Raw genomic sequence first — 26,904 nt, 5'->3', positions numbered from 1 at the left:
TGGTTTGTTGTGTGCGTACCCACATGTCCGAACCAAAGATTTTCATGTGTTTGGTGTTGGGTTTCTTGCCAAACATCTTCTCATAGGGGGTACAACCAATGGGTGATGACAATCTGCGATTAAACGCGTAAACAAAATTCCCCAGAGCCTCCCCCCAAAACTTATCAGGGAGATTGGCATCATGCAACAAGGTTTTTATTCCTTGCAGCAATGTTTGATTTGCTCTCTCCGCAAGACCATTCATCCATGGCGATCTGGGCGTTGACATGTCATGCTGGATTCCCTTCTCAGTCAGGAAAGCTTCAAACTGCTGAGAAGTGAACTCCCCGCCCCGATCAGTAAACAAAGAAGAAATACGTTTACCGTGCACATTCTCCAACCAAGCACAGAATGCCTTAAACTTCGGAAACGCTTGCGATTTCTGTTCGAGCAAATACACATGAATGTACCTGGAAAAAGAATCAATCAGAATCATGAAGTACCTTGCTCCTCCTAAAGAGGGCGCAAGTGGACCAACCAGGTCCGCATGTACTAGCTGGTAGGGTTTGGAAGCCTGCCTGCTAGACTCCTTGCCTTTTGGAGCAACCTTCACTTTGTTCTCTGCACAAGATACACACTTCATGTGAAATTTACAGGGTTTGATGTTCAAACCCTCAACCACCTCTGGCATCTTGGCCAGTGCCTTCCAAGAGAGGTGACCAAATCTTCGATGCGCATCGTGAATGCAACCTGCATGAAGAACTTTGTTAGTTTGTGCAACACAACAAGAATCAGCCTTAGATACAACAGCAGTGTCATCATAAGATATATGGAACAAACCATCCATAAACTTTGCATGCAAATAGTCCTCTTTTCCTTTACTGATGACACAGATGCTCCTCTTGAAGGAAATCTGAAAACCACGCCCAGTAAGCTGTGGGACGCTCAGCAAGTTGCTTGCAGCTCCTGGAACAAAAAGTACATTACTGATGGTAGTGTGCAGACTTGCAAGTTTCACAGTCCCTTCTCCTGCAATTTGCAACGTCCTTCCATCAGCCAGGTGGATCTCACCTTCCTGAGGCTTGAAGGAGATAAAGAGATGGCGATCCTTCGAAATGTGGCGCGTACAGCCTGAATCAACAACAAAGCTGCCTTTGGCTGTTGGAGCAGTCCTTACAGCAAGCAAACCCTTGTTTTCCACTGGTGTGGGCTTTTGCAGCTTGCCCCCCTGTTTCTGGTCAGCAGACGTGCCTTTAGCCTTTGGTGAAGCTGAGCCAGCAAACAACGCTTTGTTTTTCCCTTGCGCGGGCTCTTCACCCTCCCTCTGCTCCTGGCCATCTGCAGGCGGCTGCCTGTGTTTACCTTTGCCTTTCCGGCCTCTGCAAAGGCGATGGCCTTGGTTCTCACGAGAACCAGAGCTCTCAGCTGCCGACTCCTTGGCTCCCCCTGGAGGCTGGAATGCTGCCTGGGATGACGTGACGGTCAGCTCCCCCTGCAGCTTGCAACCGGTGCCCTCAGCATCCCTACATTCATTCGCATTCTGGGAAACAGCTAGGACCTCCGATGCAGTCAAACTCTGGGCTGGGATTATTGGCTTGTGAGCTTTCATCAAAGCAGTCCACATCCCACGTGCAGTGGTGTTGCCAGCCAGCGTCTTAATTTCCTCAAGAGATACGGATAGGACTATTACGTCTATCGCTTTCGAATCATGCGATTTCCATCTCTCTGTCAGAGGAACCGGAGGGGGCTCAGAAACGACATGCCACACCCCAAACTGACGCAGCAAACTCTCACACCATTTTGCCCAGGTTTCATAATTCTGCCCATCCAACTTAGGGCATTCAGCATTTGCCTTTGGGCACTGAGTGGCCTCTGAAGCTTCAAAAGCGTGGAAAAACTCCATTCCAGCTTTTACAATTAGCCGTGAGTCTATTTTAACTCGAGAGACTCCTTATCTTGGCAGCCATTAATCACGAAGCCTTTTTGGCTCAGCTCGCAGGCCAATTAGGCCTTGCCGGAGATCAAAGGCTCCTTGCGAGGTAAAACAGAAAAGCGTCCCTTTCCTTTCGCTTTTCCCCCAACATACCTCAAACGCAGTCTGTTGCAGCTTTACTCTCCTGTAGGTGCTATGAATCTGGGCCCGGAACCTTGTTGTTGGGAAACTGCCAGGGAGATAACGTCCATCACGGCCCCCAAGCCGGAGTTCGGAGATTCCATCGGCCTCCCGTAGTCACGCAGATCCAACAGTTAGGGGCACAAAGCCTTTGGAATTCCTAGCCACATTCCAGGGCTTGGTGCACCCTCTTTCAGCAGAAAGCACAGTCAAAAGCTTGCACCGCAGAAGAGCAGAAGAGCATTTTTACAGACTTTATGCTTTTCTGCTCTTCTGCGGTGCAAGCTTTTGACTGTGCTTTCTGCTGAAAGAGGGTGCACCAGCCTAGGAATGCAGCCTGAATTTCCAAAGGCTTTTGTGCCCCTAACTGTTGGATCTGCGTGACTACGGGAGGCCGATGGACGTCCAGAACTCCGGCTTGGGGGCTCATGATGGACACTAATGGATCCAACAGTTAGGGGCACAAAGCCTTTGGAATTCCTAGCCACATTCCAGGGCTTGGTGCACCCTCTTTCAGCAGAAAGCACAGTCAAAAGCTTGCACCGCAGAAGAGCAGAAGAGCATTTTTACAGACTTTATTTAGAACATGAACAGAACAAAAGAAAACACGTCCATTCTCAGTCAGCGTCTCTGACCATCTGACAAAAACGAAAGGAATATCTGAACAAAAACATCCTGTGATCAGGACATGCGCAGACTCTGTGACTCCCCAAAGCCTGCTCCCTTTAAGGTGGAACGGAAATATCCTAACATCCTGCACATTCTCTGAGGACTGACTTTGCTCCTCGTCTTCATATACCTGATCGACTGTAATGAGGGAGAGATCCTCAAATGGAGTCTGCTCTTCGTCTTCCATGCTAGGGGAGAGGACCTCAAAGTGATTGTGTATTTCTAAACAATCAGAGTGAACCCTGGGCCTCCTACTTCTTTGAGTCACGTTTCTCCATATATCTGGCTCCTGTGTTGGTGAACTAGCCTCCTTCTCAGGGGGAGTCCCCTGTCTCCTCCTTGGTGGAGACGGTGTGCTCTGTTGCTTCCAAGAAGAGCTCCAGCTCTCTAATTCTTTGGAGCGTAGCTACATGTTCCTCCAGTTGCTGGACTTTGTCTTTTAAAAGGGCAATCAACATGCAATTACTGCAGGTAAAGCTGCCTGCAACCTTTGGCAAGATGGCAAACATTGCGCAGGAATTGCAGGCGACTGCAGCTGTTCCCTCCCCTTCCATCTTGAGATCGTGTCGTTGGGGGTGGCTACAGAGGTCCTCCATCATAAAAAGCTTGAAGACAGGACAAATAACTCCCCCCCCCAAAAAAAAGTCCAGAAGACGACGCAAGTAATCAAAGCTTTTCAGCGAGTGTATGCTGATGTGATTGGTCCTCTAGCACCATCTAGAGGCAATGCAAGATATTATCTTGTGTGTGTGGATTATTTCTCTCATTATGTGTGGGTATATATATTGCAGAAACCACAAGAAGCCTTAGAAAGGTTTAAAGAATTTTGTGACAAGGTTAAGAATGTTCATAATGCTAACATTGATTGTCTTTTCACAGATGAAAAGCCAGTTTTTCTTTTACAGGATTTTCAGGATTTCCTGGATAAGAAAGGGATAAGGCACAAGACACAAGACTGCTGTTTCTGCAGAAGCATGGAACAGAAGTGTCTGTGTGCAAGTGAACAAAGAATTGTAAAATGGCATGAAGGCACAATTGCTGAGTTCACATTTGCCACATGAGTATTGGGCGGAGTCGATATTGTGTTATTGTTAGTCTTGATTGAGAAAGGTTTCAAAAGATTTGGGAAGTTCTCCTTTTGAGAAGCTGTTCCGTAGAAAACCTTGTGTTGCCCATTTTAAGGTTTTTGGGTCTCATGTGAAGACAGAAGCTCCAGGTGGAGTAAAGAATGCTAGAGGCATTTTTGTGGGTTATGAAAAGGGTCTCTACAGAGTAATTTTGTCTGAATCTGGTCAGGTGATTCTCAAAAAATTTCTAGAGAGTGCTCCTGAACAGGAGAGAGTAATTGTTCACACATTTCCCACTGAGGACAATTCAGATGTTGATGATGATTTTACTGATTACAGTGGTACTCAGAGTGACAGTGATAGCTCAAAGAGCTCAGTTGACACAGTCATTGAGAGGAAATCTCACACAATGGCTAGACCTTCACAAATGAAGGATGAACCACTGTTTACTATTGGAACTGGTTCTCCAAAGAGTCCTGAGACTGAACCAGTGAGCAAAGAGGATCAGCACCTCATACGTAGGTCTGAGAGAGTTACAAAGGGTGTACCACCCAAGAGGTATTCAAAAGAGTTTGCTAACTTAGCTGTTGCGTGTGTTACTATTGTTGACAAGTCAAGACAGGTTGAAGCTGTGTCTAAGTCAGAGACAAAGACACAACAGGGAGTTGCTAAGTGTAACACTACATTCCCTAGCCAAGGTCATGCAGATGCACTCATTCCTTGGAAGTCAGACTACCAGAGAGGTACACTGGGGAAACCAGTGGCGGGTAGTTCCAAGGGTGGAACTGAAACAACAGGGGAGTGTTATATGTATAACAACTGTTTGTTTTCTTCTCTGGATCACGCTTTGCTCGCAGCGCACATTGATTCATATGGGGGAGTATGTTACGATATAGAAGCAATGCGGCCGCGAGCTGGTAGCTTGAAAGCAAAACATAATGGGAATGTTGGGACTGTTCCATGGGAAACAGAGGGACAGTCAATTCACAGTGCAGAGGGCGCCGGAATTAGCTGAGAGTGTAATATGAGCTGTACAGGAAGTACAGGTGGAGTTTGTCTCTCGGCTGTTGGAGTTTGAAGAGAGCAGTCGTGTTTTTCTGTAACGCTGCAAAGACAGAAATAAAGGCATGTAAATACGTTTCTGTCTATCTCTTTCCCCTGCCGGGGGGGGGGGCAGGAAAGAGGGGTGTGTTCTTCTCACGCTGAGAAGGATCGCCTATCGCGACCTAGCAATGCAGACAGGGAGGTCATCAGGAGATCAAGCCAGGTGCCTGGAGAGTTGCCAGTTTCTCCTGATAAAGGCTTGATTCCCAACAGTATCCACAGGTTTATCCACATGCTCGACAGTGGGGAGCACCAAGTGGGGGGTGTCACCTCCTATCTGCTCTTGGCTTGCAGTTATATCTTGTACGCCTGCCCCAAATGAGTACTACGTGGAGAAGATACACCCACTTGAAGAGTCGAATGCACCAGCGTACACTATGGGCCTTCGAACGCACTACTGGGTGAGCAGCCCAAACCCAGCACCCAACCAATACACCCTTCCACAGACACTGGGTCCAAAGCTGCCTGTCAAACCTGCAGCTCCCTGCCTCTCAATGGCATCCAGTGCCTCTGTGTGGGGCTATGCTAAAGACCTGGTGAGAGGGCCTGGCCCGGCAATGAATACCATACCTGAACCAGATGTTTACCTGTGCCACCAGCCATCCTACAGCATCTCCCAAAGATTTGCTTCCTCCAGCAAGAACTATACACCAGGACCCCCTGACTACAATGCGGAGCTGGTCACCACCGACAAACCCAGAGCCCCACAGTTCAGTCTTGGGATTCGTCACTCTGAGTATTCTCATGGCACACCTCCAGTTTGTTTACTCAAAGAGTGAGGGTGGACTCACAGGCCACAGAGGTGACTTGCCCCTTTGGGTAGACCCACCTCCAAATAATTCCATTGTGACACAGTGTCAGGAAGCAGGTGTAAATAGCTTGTTTCAGAGGGAGAGATTCTGATGAACTTTGAACACGTTTGGGCTATGCCAGGGTCAGGTAATTGGGGAGGGGGACTAGATAGCCCTCCTTGGTGAGACAGGGGGTCTGCCTTGGTTCTTGGCAAAATCCTTTCTCTATCCTTCCTCCTTCCAGTGTGCATTACTAGTGAAGTGTTTCTCACCCCACCACTTAATTCGCTTTCTGTTACAGAAGATTATTGGGAAGAAGGCTAAGATGCTCTTTTTGCTCATATAAGAAATAGTTTTATAATTTTATAAGTATTACCTTTTTTTTTTACAAAGCTCCATAAATATTTATTTTCCTTGCTACTATTCTATTTACACTGAGAATGAAATGCAAAATGAGAGAGCTGTTTTTAATATTGTGTTTTACCAGTGTATATTGAAGAGCCTTCCAAAGAGTGAATTTATAGGGCAGTCTATGTAACTTGTTTACATGTTACTTGCTTTGCGTAAGTAAGTAAATAAATAAATCCAATTTAGATCGCAGTTTTGGATTTTGTCAGCTTGGGATGACTAATGTACCTTCTAACATGCCTATCATCAAACCACATTCATTATGCTCTCAATTGATAAATGTAGGCTACATTGATTATGTTTATGAGCTCTGTGCATCCCTTCCCCCTCCATACCCAGGTGATTCAATGTATGAAAGGGAGAGTGAGACTGGGCTGCTTGGGTATCGTTTTCTATCCTAACCTCTTATTTGTTGCATGCAGCACCATTTCTGTTCTGCTACAGTTTGTCTCCTGCCAGCAAATATGTTATTTGTCTTGTCTGCTGGTGGTGAAATTATGGCACTTCACATCAGTCTCAAGGTTGAGGGTGCCTCTTGCCCACAACACATACACAGAATTTCCTCTAAGAGAAATGCTGGTTCTTAGCTCTCTCCTCCTAATCTAGATGAGCACCACAAGCCAAAAACCACTTTCTTGGGAAGAAGACTCACTGAACTCACTCACTTCACAATAAGAATGCGTAAGAACCAGGCTCTAAACTGCCTTTTTTCAATGTATTATTTATCCTGTAACAGGAATGTTTTCCCACTATTCTATTCTTCTATAAACCAGATGGGAACTAAGCTGCTCTTGCTCCATGTATCATTTTTACAGCACTTCCAGCCAACTGTATCCAACCTCTTTGCAAGTGCATGAGTGAAATATTATTATTAATATTAATAATTCAATTTTTTTATAATCTTTTAGCAAAAGATTTCAGGGTGGTGTACAACATTAGGAACACATTACAAAACATCAATGAGCAGGGCAGCAGTTGAAGAAGGAGCAAAAAGGGTTTTCTTTTGTGTGTGTGTGTGTTTCTTTGTGGCTGATTAGCTGTTCTCCCTTTGCAAAGGTCAGAGGGGGCAGGGTTTCTGTTGAGGCAGGGGATTAGCTGTGGGAGGAGCTTATCAGACCTAGCAGGGCAGCAGTTGAAGAAGGAGCAAAAAAGGTTTTCTTGTGTGTGTGTGTTTCTTTGTGGCTGATTAGCTGTTCTCCCTGTGCAAAGGTCAGAGGGGGCAGGGTTTCTGTTGAGGCAGGTGATTAGCTGTGGGAAGAGCTTATCAGAGCTTGCAGGGCAGCAGCGCGCGCAGTTTGATCCATCGTGTAGATTTAGGGGAGCTAGTCTCAAACGTTCGTTGGGGGAGACCTAGGGTTTTTTTGTGGGAGGAGTTATTTGTCCTGTCTTCACGCTTTTTATGATGGAGGACCGCTGTAGCCACCCCCAATGACACATTCTCAAGATGGAGTGGGAGGGAACAGCTGCAGTCGCCTGCGGTTCCTGCGCAATGTTTGCCATCTTGCCAAAGGTTGCAGGCAGCTTTACCTGTAGCAATTGCATGTTGATTGCCCTCTTAAAAGACAAAGTCCAGCAACTGGAAGAACGTGTAGCTACGCTCCAAAGAATTAGAGAGCTGGAGCTCTTCTTGGAAGCAACAGAGCACACCGTCTCCACCAAGGAGGAGACAGGGGACTCCCCTGAGAAGGAGGCTAGTTCACCAACACAGGAGCCAGATATATGGAGAAACGTGACTCAAAGAAGTAGGAGGCCCAGGGTTCGCTCTGATTGTTTAGAAATACACAATCGCTTTGAGGTCCTCTCCCCTAGCATGGAAGACGAAGAGCAGACTCCATTTGAGGATCTCTCCCTCATTACAGTCGATCAGGTATATGAAGACGAGCAGCAAAGTCAGTCCTCAGGGAATGTGCAGGCGACCTTGGAATGGACAGCTCACGGAAGAACCCCGACCAAACCTAAGAGGAGGCGTGTAGTGGTGATAGGGGATTCCCTACTGAGGGGAACAGAAGCAGTGATCTGTGGGCCTGACAAGATGTCTCGGGAAGTGTGCTGACTCCCCGGGGCTAAGATCCAAGATGTAACTGAACGACTGCAAGGAATCATAAAACCCACTGACAAATACCCCTTCCTCTTGGTTCATGTGGGAACCAATGACACTGCAAGCAATAGCCTCCAGAAGATCAAAAGAGACTACGAGGCCCTCGGCAGGAAATTGAAGCAACTAAATGCACAAATTGTCATCTCATCTGTCCTCCCAGTTGAACGACGTGGCCCAGGGAGAGAGGGAAAAATAGTGGAAGTGAACAGCTGGCTTCGCAAATGGTGTAAACAGGAACGGTTTGGATTCTTAGATCACGGACTGCAGTTTCTTGAAGATGGACTTCTGGCAAGTGATGGGCTGCACCTCACAACGGTTGGGAGAAATGTTTTTGCCAAGAATCTCAGAAACCTCATCAGGAGGGCTTTAAACTGACTAATGTGGGGGAGGGAGACAGTGCTCCTGAAGGTAGGAGTCCATCAATTGATGAAGACGATCATCCAAATGTCATAGACCAAATGGAGCAAACAGCACACAGACCTAGTGGTGGGAGGAAAAAATCCTTAAATAAGAGACACGGGGAAATGATTAATGGACTTCAATGTCTGTACACTAATGTGCAAAGCATGGGAAATAAACAAGATGAGCTTGAGCTCTTGGTACAACAAACTAAATATGACATAATAGGCATCACTGAAACCTGGTGGGATAAGTCCCATGATTGGAATGTAATAATGGGGGGATACAATCTATTTCAGAGAAACAGACCAGACAAGAAAGGAGGAGGAGTGGCGTTATATGTCAGGGATGTGTATACCTGTGAAGAGATCCAAGATTTAGAACCTCAATGCCAAAGTGAGAGCATTTGGGTCAAAATTAAGGGACAGAAGAATAACAGTGACCTCATTGTGGGAGTTACAGATGGGTAGCCGTGTTGGTCTGCCATAGTCAAAATAAAAAAATTCCTTCCTGTAGCACCTTAAAGACCAACTAAGTTAGTTCTTGGTATAAGCTTTCGTGTGCATGCACACTTCTTCAGATACACTGAAACAGAAGTTGCCAGATCCTTCTATATATAGAGAAGGTGGGGAGGGGTATTACTCAGAAGGGTGGTGGGAATCGGAGATTGGCAGATAGCTGAGATGAGCCTGATGAGCCTGTTGACGACTCTTAACGACTGTAGTAGGTCTTACAGGAAAAGGCAAGGGGTGAGAAGGTGAGAAGTGGCTTAGTCATGTATAATGAGATAAGAATCCAATGTCTCTGTTCAGACCAGGTGTCTCCGTTGTTTTAAGTTTGGTAATGAGTTGCAATTCAGCAGCTTCTCTTTCCAGTCTATTTCTGAAATTCCTTTGTAGTAAAACAGCTACTTTGAGATCTTGTATAGAATGTCCTGGGAGATTGAAGTGTTCTCCTACTGGTTTCTCTGTTTTGTGATTCTTGATATTGGAGGGTCTTGCACTTTCTCTGGCTCTCCTCCCACTCCAGGGATCTCCAAGAGCAGGCCTTGTGCAAGACCAGCATTATATGAAAACAGCAGCCTCTCAAGCAGAGAGGCTGAACTGAGATCCATTGACTTTCTGTAATGCTCCTAGAAGGATAGGCTAAAAGGGGGCAGGGAATTCAGACAAATGAGCCCAAGCAGATGGCTTGATTTTCTGAAATGCTGCACCATGCAGCCTGCAAAGCAGGGACATCTCCATCATCTCCTTTCTCAGGCTGCAGCAGATGGATCCAGCACAGCAGTCTCCTTGTAGAACCACCCAGCCCAAAATGCCACCTTTGCCAGCCGTTAGTCTTACCTTTGCAAGCCCCTGCAGCACCCAGGTGGCAGATGGCGGCCAAAACTCGCCAGATGGCCTTCTGCTCCTCCACCACAATTCCCAGGATCTCCATGGCAGTGTGGAGCTGAGCAAATGCAGCTGAGGCCTTCTGCTTCTCTTCAGCCTGCAAGGAGAGAAAGGAACAGCCAGGTCTATGGCATGAGGGCATGGGCTGGGACCAGAGATACCAAGGTGCCTTCAGAAAGAATGGCAGCATACAAAGCACCCTTATAAAGAACCCGATAGGGCCAGAACCTCTCCAAAATACATCACCTACATTGATTATTCTTAAACCAGCATGTGAACATAGGAAACTAAGAAAAACCTGCTGGGTCAGGCCAATGACCCATCTAATTCAGGATCCTGCTCCCACAGTGAATGCCCCAAAGGGAAACCCATGAGCAGGACCCCAGCTCAAGAGCCCTCTCCTCCCCTCCTGCAGCTTCCAGCCCCAGGTTGGCGAAGGTTCCAGTAGAAGGAACCCCCAAGCTACAGAACTGAATGAGAGATAGTGCCTAGGTTACTTCCCTTGTAAGGACGGTAGAATCTTTCAGTTTCAGTTTCTTAAGTCACAGGCAAAAATACACCATAAATAAGACATTGTGGGGGCCAGGCTTCTGCTGAGGGGGAGCAGAACCTCAGATAATTGAGTACTTTCAATGCTTTTCAATAATATTTTTGGATCTGCCCCTCCTTGGCTATACCCATGTCTTAAGTTTAGCTCTCCTCATTTCCATGTCACCTTAAAAATATTTTGCCACATTCCCACATCAGTTTGCAATTAAAAGAAAAAATCACCAGCATTTTTAGTGCAAATTTCTCATAACATGCACATAGTTTGTATGTATAACTTGCCTAATGTATTTTTGTAAAACAATTTAAATTAATGTAATACATTTCTGTATGTTATTTCCCTAATACATGCATTTCTGGACACATGGCTTGACTGGAGGACAACCTTGCAAAATTCAGCAAGTGTGGATTTCAAACAATGGCTGCACTTCAGTACTCATTTTGTTTTGGGAAGTGCAAATTAAGTAGGTTTGCCTTTAAATGCAAATTGAATCACATTTCTCCTCCATCCCTAGTCCCTTGTTGTGTTTGAGTGTGATCAACAGACAGAATTCAGTATGGCTGGGCTAAGCAATTGGGAGGAGGTGCAGAATTGTGCGGGGGACGGCCCTTGCCTGCTGTGCCCTATACCACCCCCGAATTTATGGGGGTGGGGGCACTAGGCACAAAGCCCTCCTGTGGGATTTCCGGCTCTCCTGGACGCCGTTCCTGATTCGCGCCGCTAGTTGCAAATGATCTTTAAAAGAAACAATTTGGACAAGATTAATTGCACATGCTTCAAGGAAAAAGGGGAGTAAAGACTGCTGACAGAAGAGATCTCTGATAACAAGACAAGAATAAAATATGAGAAGATACGTCAAGATATGGTATGACAAATGGGGGAGGGGGGAGAAAACCTGCCTTCCTTTTTTTATGTGATTTAACAAGAATCCCCTCCCCTAATGAGTCAGAAACTAAGGACTTAAGCTGTGGATTTAAGGCTGTGTGGAGATAAACTTTCGATCCAAAGCAATGTTTCAAGATGAAGCTGGAAAGCTAAGAGTTCTGGAATGACGCAGTTAAAAATGCCGTCGCCATTTTGGGAGGCATTGTTGGAGCTCTTGGGTCTGGGAGGAGAAAGAGAGAAATAGAGTTGTTTACATATCGTGGATCAACTCCTCGGTGGGACTTAAGAGCGACAAATGCCAAAATTTACGATGGAAAGAACGAGGTTATCTACTAAGGAGATATATGGAAACCATCTGGACTTAGTGGAGGAACGGGAAATCCACACAGGATTATTATACTTGCTATCGGCTTAAGGAGACCAACAGAAGAGATCGTAAAGGAAAAAGAGAAATTATATGAATAAGATATGATGTGGAAACACCAAGATAAGACTGGATAGAATTATGAACTTTGTTTGGACTGATTGGGACTGATTTGGACATTAACGCAGTAAAGAAGATGATCTGAATCCCCCTTTGGATCTTGAAGTATGGGTTCCCCCAACAAAATTTAAAAATTTGGCTTTGTAATTTGGAATTTATATGATGTGATTTAATTTGATGTGATTAGCCAGTTAATAAAAATTATTTTAAAAAAAATACAAAGGGGGAGCCATTAAGATTCCAAACAGAAAACTGGATAAAATAAAGGAACCAGTGAGCTAAAACCTGGCATCATTCATACAAGAGAAAAGGTTTGTGCATTTTCAGAAGATGTACATAAAAGTTGAAAACCTGGAGGCAGAGATGACCCTACTTCAGAGCAGTAGATGGAAGTAGGGCTTCCATTTGATGAGCACCTACAGCTCTTGACCACAGAGAAAGTTGCTGAAAGAGCACAGGGTGGTTAATCCTGCCATGTCTCTCCCACACTGGACATGACTGGGGTCATTCCCCAGCACTGGGCAGCTTTTTCTAATTTCAGAAAATGTTCTCCGTTGCATCTCTGCATGATTGATTGTTGTTGAATTCCATACTTCTAAGCAGTCTCTGCTAGGATGATTAATTCTAACTCTGGCAATTCTCTGCGTTGTGATTACTGACTCAGATACATGGCCAGAATCACCAGTCCTCCTCCAGTGAGGTTGCCTGACGCCTCTCTGTATGTCATAGCTCTGTGCTTCTTTCTACCCATTCAGAATGGATGAGTGACTGACAGGTGAGTGACAGAGACCCAAGGAAGGGGCTTCTCCAAGGCTGAGTAATTCCTACTTAAATGTATTTGAAAAGTAAACCTTTTCAATAGTGTTTCCAATTCTAATTAAGCCATGCTCTTGGCTACCAAACATTTGAGACTTGAGATCTTGAAACTTTCAAAGGGGAGTGTGTTTGGCTCAAAGCAACTTTCTGAAACACTACAGCTGGAATAGACAGAAGGGCTGAGCATCCGCTGAGGACGGCAGAAAATCCCATTAACCAGCAAGTCCCAGAACTCTTTCAGACATCTAAGGGCCCCTCCCCATTCAACTTCAACAGACAGCATGTGTCACCAGATCAGAGAACACACAGCAAAGCTCCAAACTGTCACACTCCTCCTCAGTGCTTCCTTGGAGTAGAGCCTCTGGCTGTGAGGCAGACCATTTCATTGGGAATCCTGTTTTGCTAAGGTTTTTTTTTGTGTATTTATTTTTTTGAGCCGTTCTTTGAAGTGTTGCTTTTAAAGCAGGGTGAAAACAATCACTTGAGAGGATTGTTCTGATCATGAAACAAACTTCAGAACATGGTTTGAAAAGAAGCATGATTCCTGGCTTGGCACTCACTCCAGCTACTTTCAGTGACACACCAACCTTTTGACTTTAAAATCTTGAAAGAGCTGCAATTGTCAGTAAGGACAAATGGACTTCAAGCCCCATTTACACAGGCTCTTTTGGAAGCCACATTAGCCCAGCTTTTGGTTCCAGATGACATCAAGCTTTTGGCACGTACAGTGTTACCCCAATCAGCAGGTGTTTTGTTTGCCCACGAATGGGAAACTGCCTGCCGTGCTTATGCTCCAGCTTTGTTTCAACAAATCAGGGGAAATAATCCAAATATTACCCTTGCAGACGTCATAGATGCCATGATGGGGCGTGGTCCTTTCACTCAAGCTTCAGTGCAAGCCACACTGCTGCAAATCTTATTGAGGGACACTGCTCTTGCTGCTAAACAAGCAATGAGAAAAATCCCAGAACCCACCAGTATTCAATCAAGGTGGGGTTCTGAGGCATCTGTTCATAGTCTGCATTTTAATCAAGGCTTATATTTTGATCAGATACCTGTATTCTTAAAATGAGCTTAAAATATATTTTAAAATATCTGTATCTCTCATGCCAGGCAGTGAGTGCATCGGCAGATGTGCTCATCTTAAAGAGGGCCCCTTTGGTTTATTGGTTTATTGCGGTCATAAAAAGGCTGAGAAGCAGGTCACTGACCTTGCATGCTGTAGAGTACAACTAAGTTGTAAAAGTGGTAGGTAAACAGTAAAATAAAACCATGTGCCTTAAACTTGAGCCACAGGACAAAAGGCCAAGGGCACATGGAAAACAAAGGCAACTGGCTTGGCTGGGGAAAAAGAAGCTTCTTCCTATTTTATTTTGAGGCTGGAAAGGAGGGTGAAAGGGGGAGGTGTAAACTAAAGAGGCTTCTTTAAAAACTGTTTTTTACTGAGTTCCTTCCTTTCTACTTTGAGAAGCTTTATTCTTTTAAAAGGTTACCTATGCTAATGTATTAAATATATTTGCTTAAATGTAATTATGCAAAGGATTTAGAAAGTAACAAATTTAGATGTTAGATTCTTATTTCATAGAATCATAGAGTCCTAGAGTTGGAATAGACCACAGGGGCCATTGAGCCCAGCCCCCTGCCAGAAATGAGACGCCATCCGAGCTATCCTGATATATTAGTTGTCAGACATTTGTTTGGAAACCTTCAAATGAAGGAGATCTTTCAATGTTGATGTGAAACTCAAGATCCTTGACATATGTTTAAGATAAAAATTTAAGATTAACCATTTGTTTTAGAAGGCAATAGGGCAAGGAAGGCAAGAGGTGAGCTGGTAATTAAGATTCCTTGTTGAGACACATGTAAGATATATTAATACTTATTTGTCATTTATAGATGTAACAATATATAGCTCTTTGTGTTCCATATAAGGATAGGAGGATGTGGGTGTATCTTTTAAGATTGGTTATAGCAAACAACCAATAGAAATTTCAACCAGGCTGATTGAACAGAGGCAGCCACAGGAGGAGCAAAGGGGGGCTGGATTAAGGGAATATAAGTGCTGGCCATAATGGCAGGAGGCAGGCCAGAGCTTGGTAACCATATACCACTGTGCCTCTCATTTATTTGTCTGACAAATAAATTATTATTTTACTTTCTCTGTTGCTGCGTTGAATATTTCATTCCAGCTAAGCGTTAACCACAAGCAGGATGCTACATTTTATGGTGCCTGCGACTCGGATCAGTGGTCTGCTGGAACGCAGCCCCTTCGCCTTACTGAGCAGGGTACAAGAGAGAAGACAACTGATTGCCTACCCAGCGCGCACTGGAAAAAATTTTTCCAGGGGAACGCAGCAGTCTCGTCTGTCTGATACCCTGCCCACTGACGGCGGCGGACCGGGGGGGGACCAGAGAAATAAACAGGGAACCAGCTAAGGGTAAGTGCACTAAGGGGTTTTGGCCCTCCAATTAATTGGGAGGAAGAGAAGTCTTGATCAAACTTCTGCGTCTCAGTAAAGGGGAACTGAGTACGCTAGGTGGCTGGGTACATCAGATGGTGATCTGGTGTAGGGAAAAGGGAAGATTGGGAGGTAGAGTATGGTTGAAGTATCTAGCGCATTGCATGTGTGAGAAAGTACAATGTGTAGCTGACCTAAGTGTGGAGTGAGTACTACTTCGTTTCCCAGTAAGGTGTGTGTGTGAGTGACTGAGTGGATACTTCACAGGGCCATACAATGGGAGTTGGGGGTTCAAAAGGGGAAAACACACCTCTTGAATGTATGTTAAATAATTTTAAGAAAGCCTTCTCAGGGGCGTATGGAGTCAAAATGACGCCAGAGCGCCTGAGAACGTTATGTGAATTAGAGTGGCCGAAGCAAAATACTGAATGGCCATCTCAAGGAACCTTTGATATAAATTTAATAAGCAAACTTTGGTCTAACATCGCCAAAGAAACTGGAGGGTGCCCAGAACAATTTTCATATATAGATTCTTGGCTGAGCACATTAAATAAAAATCCTCCATGGATAAGGGAATGCAAAGTCCAACTATGCAAATTATTGGCTGTAAAAGCCAAAGCTAGGAAAGGAATCTTGCCAAATAAACTCAAACCCATTTTTGAGGGACCAGAGGAAGAGGTGTTTCCACCTCCACCCTATGCTCCACATCGAAGGGAGCCTAATTCAAACCCTCCACCAGTTGTAACCCCAAGGCAAGAAAGTGGAATGAATAATGGGGGTGGAGTCACAGAACTTGATTCCTTGATAGATTATGATAAATATCTTCAGGAGGCATTGGAGTTCTATAATGAAGCCCAAGCAGAAGTGGTTATTCCACCTGTGAGTCCCAGTAGAACTCCATCTACAGTCTCCTTTAGTGGAACAACTAATTGCCCACCCCAAACCCCTGTACATCCAAGTCCTAGAGAATTATTACAGAAGCTACAGGGAGACCTTAATCGGTCAGCAAGCAATACAGCCAGGCGTATAAGGCTGCTAAAAGAACGCCTTGGGACAGATATCATCCCCTATGATTTGAGGCCCCTAGAGCAAAGCGAAGAGAAAGATCACGTAGTAGCCCCTCTCAGAAGAGTATTTGATGCACTTGAGGAGCCTGTGCTGGTTAATGGGCAACCTGGACCACGGCCACCTCGAACTTCGATCCTCCAGTACATTCCATTCACAACTACGGATCTGATGAATTGGAAAACACCCCATTTTTTGCAGAAAAATCTCAGGCTATGATGGACTTGGTGACTTCAATAGTAAATACTCATAGTCCTACTTGGACAGATTGTCGCCAGCTCCTGAATACTCTCTTCACCACTGAGGAAAGGAGAGACATAATTGAAAAGGCACAGATATATTTGCGTGAGCAGGCCAGAGTGGGAAATATTTATAATATTGACCGTCATCTCCAGGACAACTTTCCCTTGGAAGATCCTAATTGGGATCCAAATAATGCAATTCACCTGGCCAGGCTTACCACCTACCGCCAGACGCTTGTGCAAGGTATCTGCAGGGCATGCCAGAAGCCCACTAATATGTCTAAAGTCTCAGGAGGGTAGACGTGTTACCCATAACACTGTTTCGTGTTCGGTGCACACCCACAAAAAGACTTAAGTTGTCACCTTTTGAGCTCCTGTATGGGAGGCCGCCCTCCTTTGTTCAGGATATTCCAACTGACCTCAAACAAATAGGAGACCATGCGACACAGGGACAAGTGCAATCTCTCTCCCGTGTTTTTGTCTCTCTCCCGTGTTTGTTTGTTTTTTTTATCTTAACAGGTGGGCCCTCGAGCGCACGCCGTGCAGCATTGCCAAGCCGATTCATCAGCTCCAGGCTGGCATAGTATATGGGTGAAAGAGTGGAAACGTGATCCACTTGCACCTAAGTGGCGTGGACCTTACACCGTCTTGCTCTCTACTCCAACAGCGGTGAAGGTAGCTGAGGTGACCCCCTGGATTCATCACTCCCGTTTGAAGAAGTCCGAAGGCAGTTGGACGTGCAAAGGTGACCCCTCTAATCCTTTAAAACTGACTCTCTCCAAAAACCCCTGTATCTAGCCCTACGGGGAACGGGCTAGGTCACGGGCAACATTAGACGACCGGCCTGCTGCAGCCACAATCTGGAAGCTGGCTGACCTGCGCACGCCTGAAGCTTGAGGAGCGTCTGAACCAGAGACTGTGAGCGGGAAGATTCTCTTATACAATTGATTGACTGCCCCCTTGTGGAACAATTATCAGAGATATTACACATTGGGGATCCTTGGGATATATGTTTTGGTCTTGGTGGCTCCCCATTTCTGTCACTGGGGGAATTATATTGGGACTAATATTTATTTGCTATCACAATAAGGTAATCTTTTGTGGAAGGAATGCATATGCTAGACATCAACATGATTTTATTATTAATCCTGATCCCTTGGGAAGGGGAAGGGTCCTTGAATCTGACCAAATTTGCTAAATATGGATTCCGCTATGACCACAATATGTGGGTAGGTTTAGCTGAAATGGTAGCCAATGTTGCAAATAGGACCAATTGCCTTGTTTGCTCTCTTGGGCCAGATGATTCAGAGGGAGGTATGCCCTTATTACCGATACCATTAGATGCCATTGGTATGGTAAGCGAAATGCCACACCAAACAGAAATACAGAATTTCCCCGGGTGGAACTCAACTAAACCATTACGAGTCATACCTGTACAAGGGGAATTCTGTGTACATAAATCATCAGATGCAGCTGATTCTACCATGATAGGCTCTTCTCATTGCCACTATACTTGGGATAATATTAAGAATACCTGGGCACACGGTACTACCTATCGAACTCGGAATACCTTGCCCTGTGCACCTCCTTTTATTCATGCATGGAAAGTGGTATGGAACATAACTGTGACAGAAAAAGGCAATCTAACATACTGCACTGTGAACTCTCTGCCTCTTTTGATATTTCGCCTTCTGTACTCCACGTACCAAAAACCTCAGACCCGATGGTTGTGGTGGATATGTGGAGAATGGGCATACAAGAAACTCCCTTCCAAATGGAGTGGGACTTGTTTCCTGGGATGGGTATTACCACCAATGTGGATTATGCCCACTAGTTCAGCTAAGCGAACACGAAGAAACGCTGATATTTCTCATATAGCAGGAGGAAGTACCCAAAGTTGGAGCGGTACTGATGATTGGCCGCCAGAGCGCATAATAGCCTATTATGATCCTGCCTCCTGGAATCCTGGTGAGCTCATACAAGGGGCACGGGATCCTATTTATAATCTAAACAGAATAATTCGATTACAAGCAGTAGTGGAACTTGTAACCAATGTAACGGCCCAGAGTTTGAGACTTATTGCATAACAGCTGGATGAAAGTAGAGCCACCATTTTGCAGCTGAAAATGGGAATGGATTATGTACTTGCCAAGCAGGGAGGCCTATGTGGAGTCTTGAACTTGACAGGGAATGCCTGTTGTTTTAACATTTCAGATAATGGTGAGGCAATCCGTGTGTTGGCCACAAAGATGGAGAATATAGCACATGTCCCAGTACAAACATGGGAAGGATGGGATATGGGATGGTTACCTAATGTCACAGAACTCAAAGGGATATTATTGTCTTGCTTGTTTTTCTTGACAGTAGTGGTAATGGTTTTATGTATGATGCCATGTATCATTTCATGTTTTAGAAGTACAATTAGCAAGATGATTTCGAATGAAACTCTACCTCATATCATGGCCCTATACACAGCTTTAACTCAGGAATATGATGCAGATCAAGCAATCAAGGACACTTGGTACCAAGGTCCTTGAGCTTGAAAGGGGGGAATGAGGCATCTGTTCATAGTCTGCATTTTAATCAAGGCTTATATTTTGATCAGATACCTGTATTCTTAAAATGAGCTTAAAATATATTTTAAAATATCTGTATCTCTCATGCCAGGCAGTGAGTGCATCGGCAGATGTGCTCATCTTAAAGAGGGCCCCTTTGGTTTATTGGTTTATTGCGGTCATAAAAAGGCTGAGAAGCAGGTCACTGACCTTGCATGCTGTAGAGTACAACTAAGTTGTAAAAGTGGTAGGTAAACAGTAAAATAAAACCATGTGCCTTAAACTTGAGCCACAGGACAAAAGGCCAAGGGCACATGGAAAACAAAGGCAACTGGCTTGGCTGGGGAAAAAGAAGCTTCTTCCTATTTTATTTTGAGGCTGGAAAGGAGGGTGAAAGGGGGAGGTGTAAACTAAAGAGGCTTCTTTAAAAACTGTTTTTTACTGAGTTCCTTCCTTTCTACTTTGAGAAGCTTTATTCTTTTAAAAGGTTACCTATGCTAATGTATTAAATATATTTGCTTAAATGTAATTATGCAAAGGATTTAGAAAGTAACAAATTTAGATGTTAGATTCTTATTTCATAGAATCATAGAGTCCTAGAGTTGGAATAGACCACAGGGGCCATTGAGCCCAGCCCCCTGCCAGAAATGAGACGCCATCCGAGCTATCCTGATATATTAGTTGTCAGACATTTGTTTGGAAACCTTCAAATGAAGGAGATCTTTCAATGTTGATGTGAAACTCAAGATCCTTGACATATGTTTAAGATAAAAATTTAAGATTAACCATTTGTTTTAGAAGGCAATAGGGCAAGGAAGGCAAGAGGTGAGCTGGTAATTAAGATTCCTTGTTGAGACACATGTAAGATATATTAATACTTATTTGTCATTTATAGATGTAACAATATATAGCTCTTTGTGTTCCATATAAGGATAGGAGGATGTGGGTGTATCTTTTAAGATTGGTTATAGCAAACAACCAATAGAAATTTCAACCAGGCTGATTGAACAGAGGCAGCCACAGGAGGAGCAAAGGGGGGCTGGATTAAGGGAATATAAGTGCTGGCCATAATGGCAGGAGGCAGGCCAGAGCTTGGTAACCATATACCACTGTGCCTCTCATTTATTTGTCTGACAAATAAATTATTATTTTACTTTCTCTGTTGCTGCGTTGAATATTTCATTCCAGCTAAGCGTTAACCACAAGCAGGATGCTACATTTTATGGTGCCTGCGACTCGGATCAGTGGTCTGCTGGAACGCAGCCCCTTCGCCTTACTGAGCAGGGTACAAGAGAGAAGACAACTGATTGCCTACCCAGCGCGCACTGGAAAAAATTTTTCCAGGGGAACGCAGCAGTCTCGTCTGTCTGATACCCTGCCCACTGACGGCGGCGGACCGGGGGGGGACCAGAGAAATAAACAGGGAACCAGCTAAGGGTAAGTGCACTAAGGGGTTTTGGCCCTCCAATTAATTGGGAGGAAGAGAAGTCTTGATCAAACTTCTGCGTCTCAGTAAAGGGGAACTGAGTACGCTAGGTGGCTGGGTACATCAGATGGTGATCTGGTGTAGGGAAAAGGGAAGATTGGGAGGTAGAGTATGGTTGAAGTATCTAGCGCATTGCATGTGTGAGAAAGTACAATGTGTAGCTGACCTAAGTGTGGAGTGAGTACTACTTCGTTTCCCAGTAAGGTGTGTGTGTGAGTGACTGAGTGGATACTTCACAGGGCCATACAATGGGAGTTGGGGGTTCAAAAGGGGAAAACACACCTCTTGAATGTATGTTAAATAATTTTAAGAAAGCCTTCTCAGGGGCGTATGGAGTCAAAATGACGCCAGAGCGCCTGAGAACGTTATGTGAATTAGAGTGGCCGAAGCAAAATACTGAATGGCCATCTCAAGGAACCTTTGATATAAATTTAATAAGCAAACTTTGGTCTAACATCGCCAAAGAAACTGGAGGGTGCCCAGAACAATTTTCATATATAGATTCTTGGCTGAGCACATTAAATAAAAATCCTCCATGGATAAGGGAATGCAAAGTCCAACTATGCAAATTATTGGCTGTAAAAGCCAAAGCTAGGAAAGGAATCTTGCCAAATAAACTCAAACCCATTTTTGAGGGACCAGAGGAAGAGGTGTTTCCACCTCCACCCTATGCTCCACATCGAAGGGAGCCTAATTCAAACCCTCCACCAGTTGTAACCCCAAGGCAAGAAAGTGGAATGAATAATGGGGGTGGAGTCACAGAACTTGATTCCTTGATAGATTATGATAAATATCTTCAGGAGGCATTGGAGTTCTATAATGAAGCCCAAGCAGAAGTGGTTATTCCACCTGTGAGTCCCAGTAGAACTCCATCTACAGTCTCCTTTAGTGGAACAACTAATTGCCCACCCCAAACCCCTGTACATCCAAGTCCTAGAGAATTATTACAGAAGCTACAGGGAGACCTTAATCGGTCAGCAAGCAATACAGCCAGGCGTATAAGGCTGCTAAAAGAACGCCTTGGGACAGATATCATCCCCTATGATTTGAGGCCCCTAGAGCAAAGCGAAGAGAAAGATCACGTAGTAGCCCCTCTCAGAAGAGTATTTGATGCACTTGAGGAGCCTGTGCTGGTTAATGGGCAACCTGGACCACGGCCACCTCGAACTTCGATCCTCCAGTACATTCCATTCACAACTACGGATCTGATGAATTGGAAAACACCCCATTTTTTGCAGAAAAATCTCAGGCTATGATGGACTTGGTGACTTCAATAGTAAATACTCATAGTCCTACTTGGACAGATTGTCGCCAGCTCCTGAATACTCTCTTCACCACTGAGGAAAGGAGAGACATAATTGAAAAGGCACAGATATATTTGCGTGAGCAGGCCAGAGTGGGAAATATTTATAATATTGACCGTCATCTCCAGGACAACTTTCCCTTGGAAGATCCTAATTGGGATCCAAATAATGCAATTCACCTGGCCAGGCTTACCACCTACCGCCAGACGCTTGTGCAAGGTATCTGCAGGGCATGCCAGAAGCCCACTAATATGTCTAAAGTCTCAGGAGGGTAGACGTGTTACCCATAACACTGTTTCGTGTTCGGTGCACACCCACAAAAAGACTTAAGTTGTCACCTTTTGAGCTCCTGTATGGGAGGCCGCCCTCCTTTGTTCAGGATATTCCAACTGACCTCAAACAAATAGGAGACCATGCGACACAGGGACAAGTGCAATCTCTCTCCCGTGTTTTTGTCTCTCTCCCGTGTTTGTTTGTTTTTTTTATCTTAACAGGTGGGCCCTCGAGCGCACGCCGTGCAGCATTGCCAAGCCGATTCATCAGCTCCAGGCTGGCATAGTATATGGGTGAAAGAGTGGAAACGTGATCCACTTGCACCTAAGTGGCGTGGACCTTACACCGTCTTGCTCTCTACTCCAACAGCGGTGAAGGTAGCTGAGGTGACCCCCTGGATTCATCACTCCCGTTTGAAGAAGTCCGAAGGCAGTTGGACGTGCAAAGGTGACCCCTCTAATCCTTTAAAACTGACTCTCTCCAAAAACCCCTGTATCTAGCCCTACGGGGAACGGGCTAGGTCACGGGCAACATTAGACGACCGGCCTGCTGCAGCCACAATCTGGAAGCTGGCTGACCTGCGCACGCCTGAAGCTTGAGGAGCGTCTGAACCAGAGACTGTGAGCGGGAAGATTCTCTTATACAATTGATTGACTGCCCCCTTGTGGAACAATTATCAGAGATATTACACATTGGGGATCCTTGGGATATATGTTTTGGTCTTGGTGGCTCCCCATTTCTGTCACTGGGGGAATTATATTGGGACTAATATTTATTTGCTATCACAATAAGGTAATCTTTTGTGGAAGGAATGCATATGCTAGACATCAACATGATTTTATTATTAATCCTGATCCCTTGGGAAGGGGAAGGGTCCTTGAATCTGACCAAATTTGCTAAATATGGATTCCGCTATGACCACAATATGTGGGTAGGTTTAGCTGAAATGGTAGCCAATGTTGCAAATAGGACCAATTGCCTTGTTTGCTCTCTTGGGCCAGATGATTCAGAGGGAGGTATGCCCTTATTACCGATACCATTAGATGCCATTGGTATGGTAAGCGAAATGCCACACCAAACAGAAATACAGAATTTCCCCGGGTGGAACTCAACTAAACCATTACGAGTCATACCTGTACAAGGGGAATTCTGTGTACATAAATCATCAGATGCAGCTGATTCTACCATGATAGGCTCTTCTCATTGCCACTATACTTGGGATAATATTAAGAATACCTGGGCACACGGTACTACCTATCGAACTCGGAATACCTTGCCCTGTGCACCTCCTTTTATTCATGCATGGAAAGTGGTATGGAACATAACTGTGACAGAAAAAGGCAATCTAACATACTGCACTGTGAACTCTCTGCCTCTTTTGATATTTCGCCTTCTGTACTCCACGTACCAAAAACCTCAGACCCGATGGTTGTGGTGGATATGTGGAGAATGGGCATACAAGAAACTCCCTTCCAAATGGAGTGGGACTTGTTTCCTGGGATGGGTATTACCACCAATGTGGATTATGCCCACTAGTTCAGCTAAGCGAACACGAAGAAACGCTGATATTTCTCATATAGCAGGAGGAAGTACCCAAAGTTGGAGCGGTACTGATGATTGGCCGCCAGAGCGCATAATAGCCTATTATGATCCTGCCTCCTGGAATCCTGGTGAGCTCATACAAGGGGCACGGGATCCTATTTATAATCTAAACAGAATAATTCGATTACAAGCAGTAGTGGAACTTGTAACCAATGTAACGGCCCAGAGTTTGAGACTTATTGCATAACAGCTGGATGAAAGTAGAGCCACCATTTTGCAGCTGAAAATGGGAATGGATTATGTACTTGCCAAGCAGGGAGGCCTATGTGGAGTCTTGAACTTGACAGGGAATGCCTGTTGTTTTAACATTTCAGATAATGGTGAGGCAATCCGTGTGTTGGCCACAAAGATGGAGAATATAGCACATGTCCCAGTACAAACATGGGAAGGATGGGATATGGGATGGTTACCTAATGTCACAGAACTCAAAGGGATATTATTGTCTTGCTTGTTTTTCTTGACAGTAGTGGTAATGGTTTTATGTATGATGCCATGTATCATTTCATGTTTTAGAAGTACAATTAGCAAGATGATTTCGAATGAAACTCTACCTCATATCATGGCCCTATACACAGCTTTAACTCAGGAATATGATGCAGATCAAGCAATCAAGGACACTTGGTACCAAGGTCCTTGAGCTTGAAAGGGGGGAATGAGGCATCTGTTCATAGTCTGCATTTTAATCAAGGCTTATATTTTGATCAGATACCTGTATTCTTAAAATGAGCTTAAAATATATTTTAAAATATCTGTATCTCTCATGCCAGGCAGTGAGTGCATCGGCAGATGTGCTCATCTTAAAGAGGGCCCCTTTGGTTTATTGGTTTATTGCGGTCATAAAAAGGCTGAGAAGCAGGTCACTGACCTTGCATGCTGTAGAGTACAACTAAGTTGTAAAAGTGGTAGGTAAACAGTAAAATAAAACCATGTGCCTTAAACTTGAGCCACAGGACAAAAGGCCAAGGGCACATGGAAAACAAAGGCAACTGGCTTGGCTGGGGAAAAAGAAGCTTCTTCCTATTTTATTTTGAGGCTGGAAAGGAGGGTGAAAGGGGGAGGTGTAAACTAAAGAGGCTTCTTTAAAAACTGTTTTTTACTGAGTTCCTTCCTTTCTACTTTGAGAAGCTTTATTCTTTTAAAAGGTTACCTATGCTAATGTATTAAATATATTTGCTTAAATGTAATTATGCAAAGGATTTAGAAAGTAACAAATTTAGATGTTAGATTCTTATTTCATAGAATCATAGAGTCCTAGAGTTGGAATAGACCACAGGGGCCATTGAGCCCAGCCCCCTGCCAGAAATGAGACGCCATCCGAGCTATCCTGATATATTAGTTGTCAGACATTTGTTTGGAAACCTTCAAATGAAGGAGATCTTTCAATGTTGATGTGAAACTCAAGATCCTTGACATATGTTTAAGATAAAAATTTAAGATTAACCATTTGTTTTAGAAGGCAATAGGGCAAGGAAGGCAAGAGGTGAGCTGGTAATTAAGATTCCTTGTTGAGACACATGTAAGATATATTAATACTTATTTGTCATTTATAGATGTAACAATATATAGCTCTTTGTGTTCCATATAAGGATAGGAGGATGTGGGTGTATCTTTTAAGATTGGTTATAGCAAACAACCAATAGAAATTTCAACCAGGCTGATTGAACAGAGGCAGCCACAGGAGGAGCAAAGGGGGGCTGGATAAAGGGAATATAAGTGCTGGCCATAATGGCAGGAGGCAGGCCAGAGCTTGGTAACCATATACCACTGTGCCTCTCATTTATTTGTCTGACAAATAAATTATTATTTTACTTTCTCTGTTGCTGCGTTGAATATTTCATTCCAGCTAAGCGTTAACCACAAGCAGGATGCTACAGTTCAATCAGGCAAGAGGCAAGAGAATCATATTCTTCCTTTATGGACAGGCTGCTTACAGCAGTGAGTCGTCAAATTGAAAATCCTGAAGCCAAACAAATAATTATCAAACAATTGGCCTTTGAAAATGCCAATGAGGATTGTAAGGTTGCGTTACAACCGACGATACACAATCCTGCCACAGACACAGCAGCCATGCTTCGCATTTGTCAGTCTGTTGGTACAGCCACCCACAAGGCTCATCTGCTGGCAGCAGCGCTAAATGAAAACCAGCCTGTAGCCACCGATACAACTTGTTTCCAGTGTGGCAAACCAGGATCACTGATACCCCAGTGGGGGTAGAACAGTGGCCTCTACCAAAAGAAAAATCAGCAGCAGCGGCACCAGCTGTTTCTGAACAGCTTATTTCTGAACAATTGACTTTCGGCCACATTGAACCATCTTCATCCCACTGGCTCCAGCAGACAGGGAACGGTTTGCTTTTACATTGCCAGTATATAACAATTCGCAGCCCACCCAGTGATATCAGTGGGTTGTCCTGCCTCAAGGCATGCGGAACTCCCCTACACTTTGTCAACATTTTGTGGGTGAAGCATTGAAACCTTTCCGCATGCACCACCTAGAGGTGCTGCACACAAGCTGCATCTGGCAGTGTTTGCTACACCATTGTTGCCAACAGGAATTTATATGCTCAGACAGAAAAGAAGAAGACAATCTGCATTATAGAATGGCTACATTTACCACACACCCCACCTAAAAACATTTATTCCGTTGTTGAATCCACATCAGACATTGTTATCAAAGGACGTTCACGTGCTATAGCTTTGAGCGGTTCTGATGTTGCATCAATATATCTGCCCTTCTCACAGACTGAACAGCAGCATTTATTCATAACAAATGCTGCCGTGCAAATTGCCTTGGCTGATTTTATAGGTGTCATCACTTTTTTTTAAAAAAAATCATATTTATTAAAGTTTCCAAAAAATATAGAAATACAAAGATAAAATACACTTAAAGCCTTACTTTCAATACCAACTTTCTGGGACTCCCCCTTCCCCCTCCCAGCTGTATTCCCCTTTCATGAATTTAGTTCTACAATCTCTCACTCCCCATTTAAAACTTAATTTGTTTAACCCACTATCCAATTTAAATTACACAATCTTACCTCCCTCCCATATCATTTACAAAAATAGAAAAAAAAGATTTTCCCCCCAGATCCACCCCAGTTTCCTTCCACGAATTCCCTTTTTTTAAAAAAAAACATGTCCAATCAAAATGAAATGATATACAAGAGT

At 44.3% G+C, this 26,904-nt stretch overlaps 1 pseudogene across 1 annotated transcript in view; it reads left to right on the top strand.

Moving 5' to 3' along the window:
- Positions 1–5,711, top strand: part of LOC308577886 (protein CIMAP1C-like) — a 32,969-nt pseudogene extending 27,258 nt beyond the window's left edge. Inside the window, exon 5 of the transcript in view lies at positions 5,227–5,711. The product of the transcript in view is annotated as a protein CIMAP1C-like (transcript). The remainder of the gene's footprint in view (positions 1–5,226) is intronic.
- The last annotated feature ends 21,193 nt before the right edge of the window (positions 5,712–26,904 follow it).

The sequence above is a fragment of the Podarcis bocagei genome (assembly GCF_964188305.1).
Source record: "Podarcis bocagei genome assembly, chromosome: W".
NCBI classification, from domain to species: Eukaryota; Metazoa; Chordata; class Lepidosauria; order Squamata; family Lacertidae; genus Podarcis; species Podarcis bocagei.
This window is presented reverse-complemented; position numbering and strand designations above follow the sequence as displayed.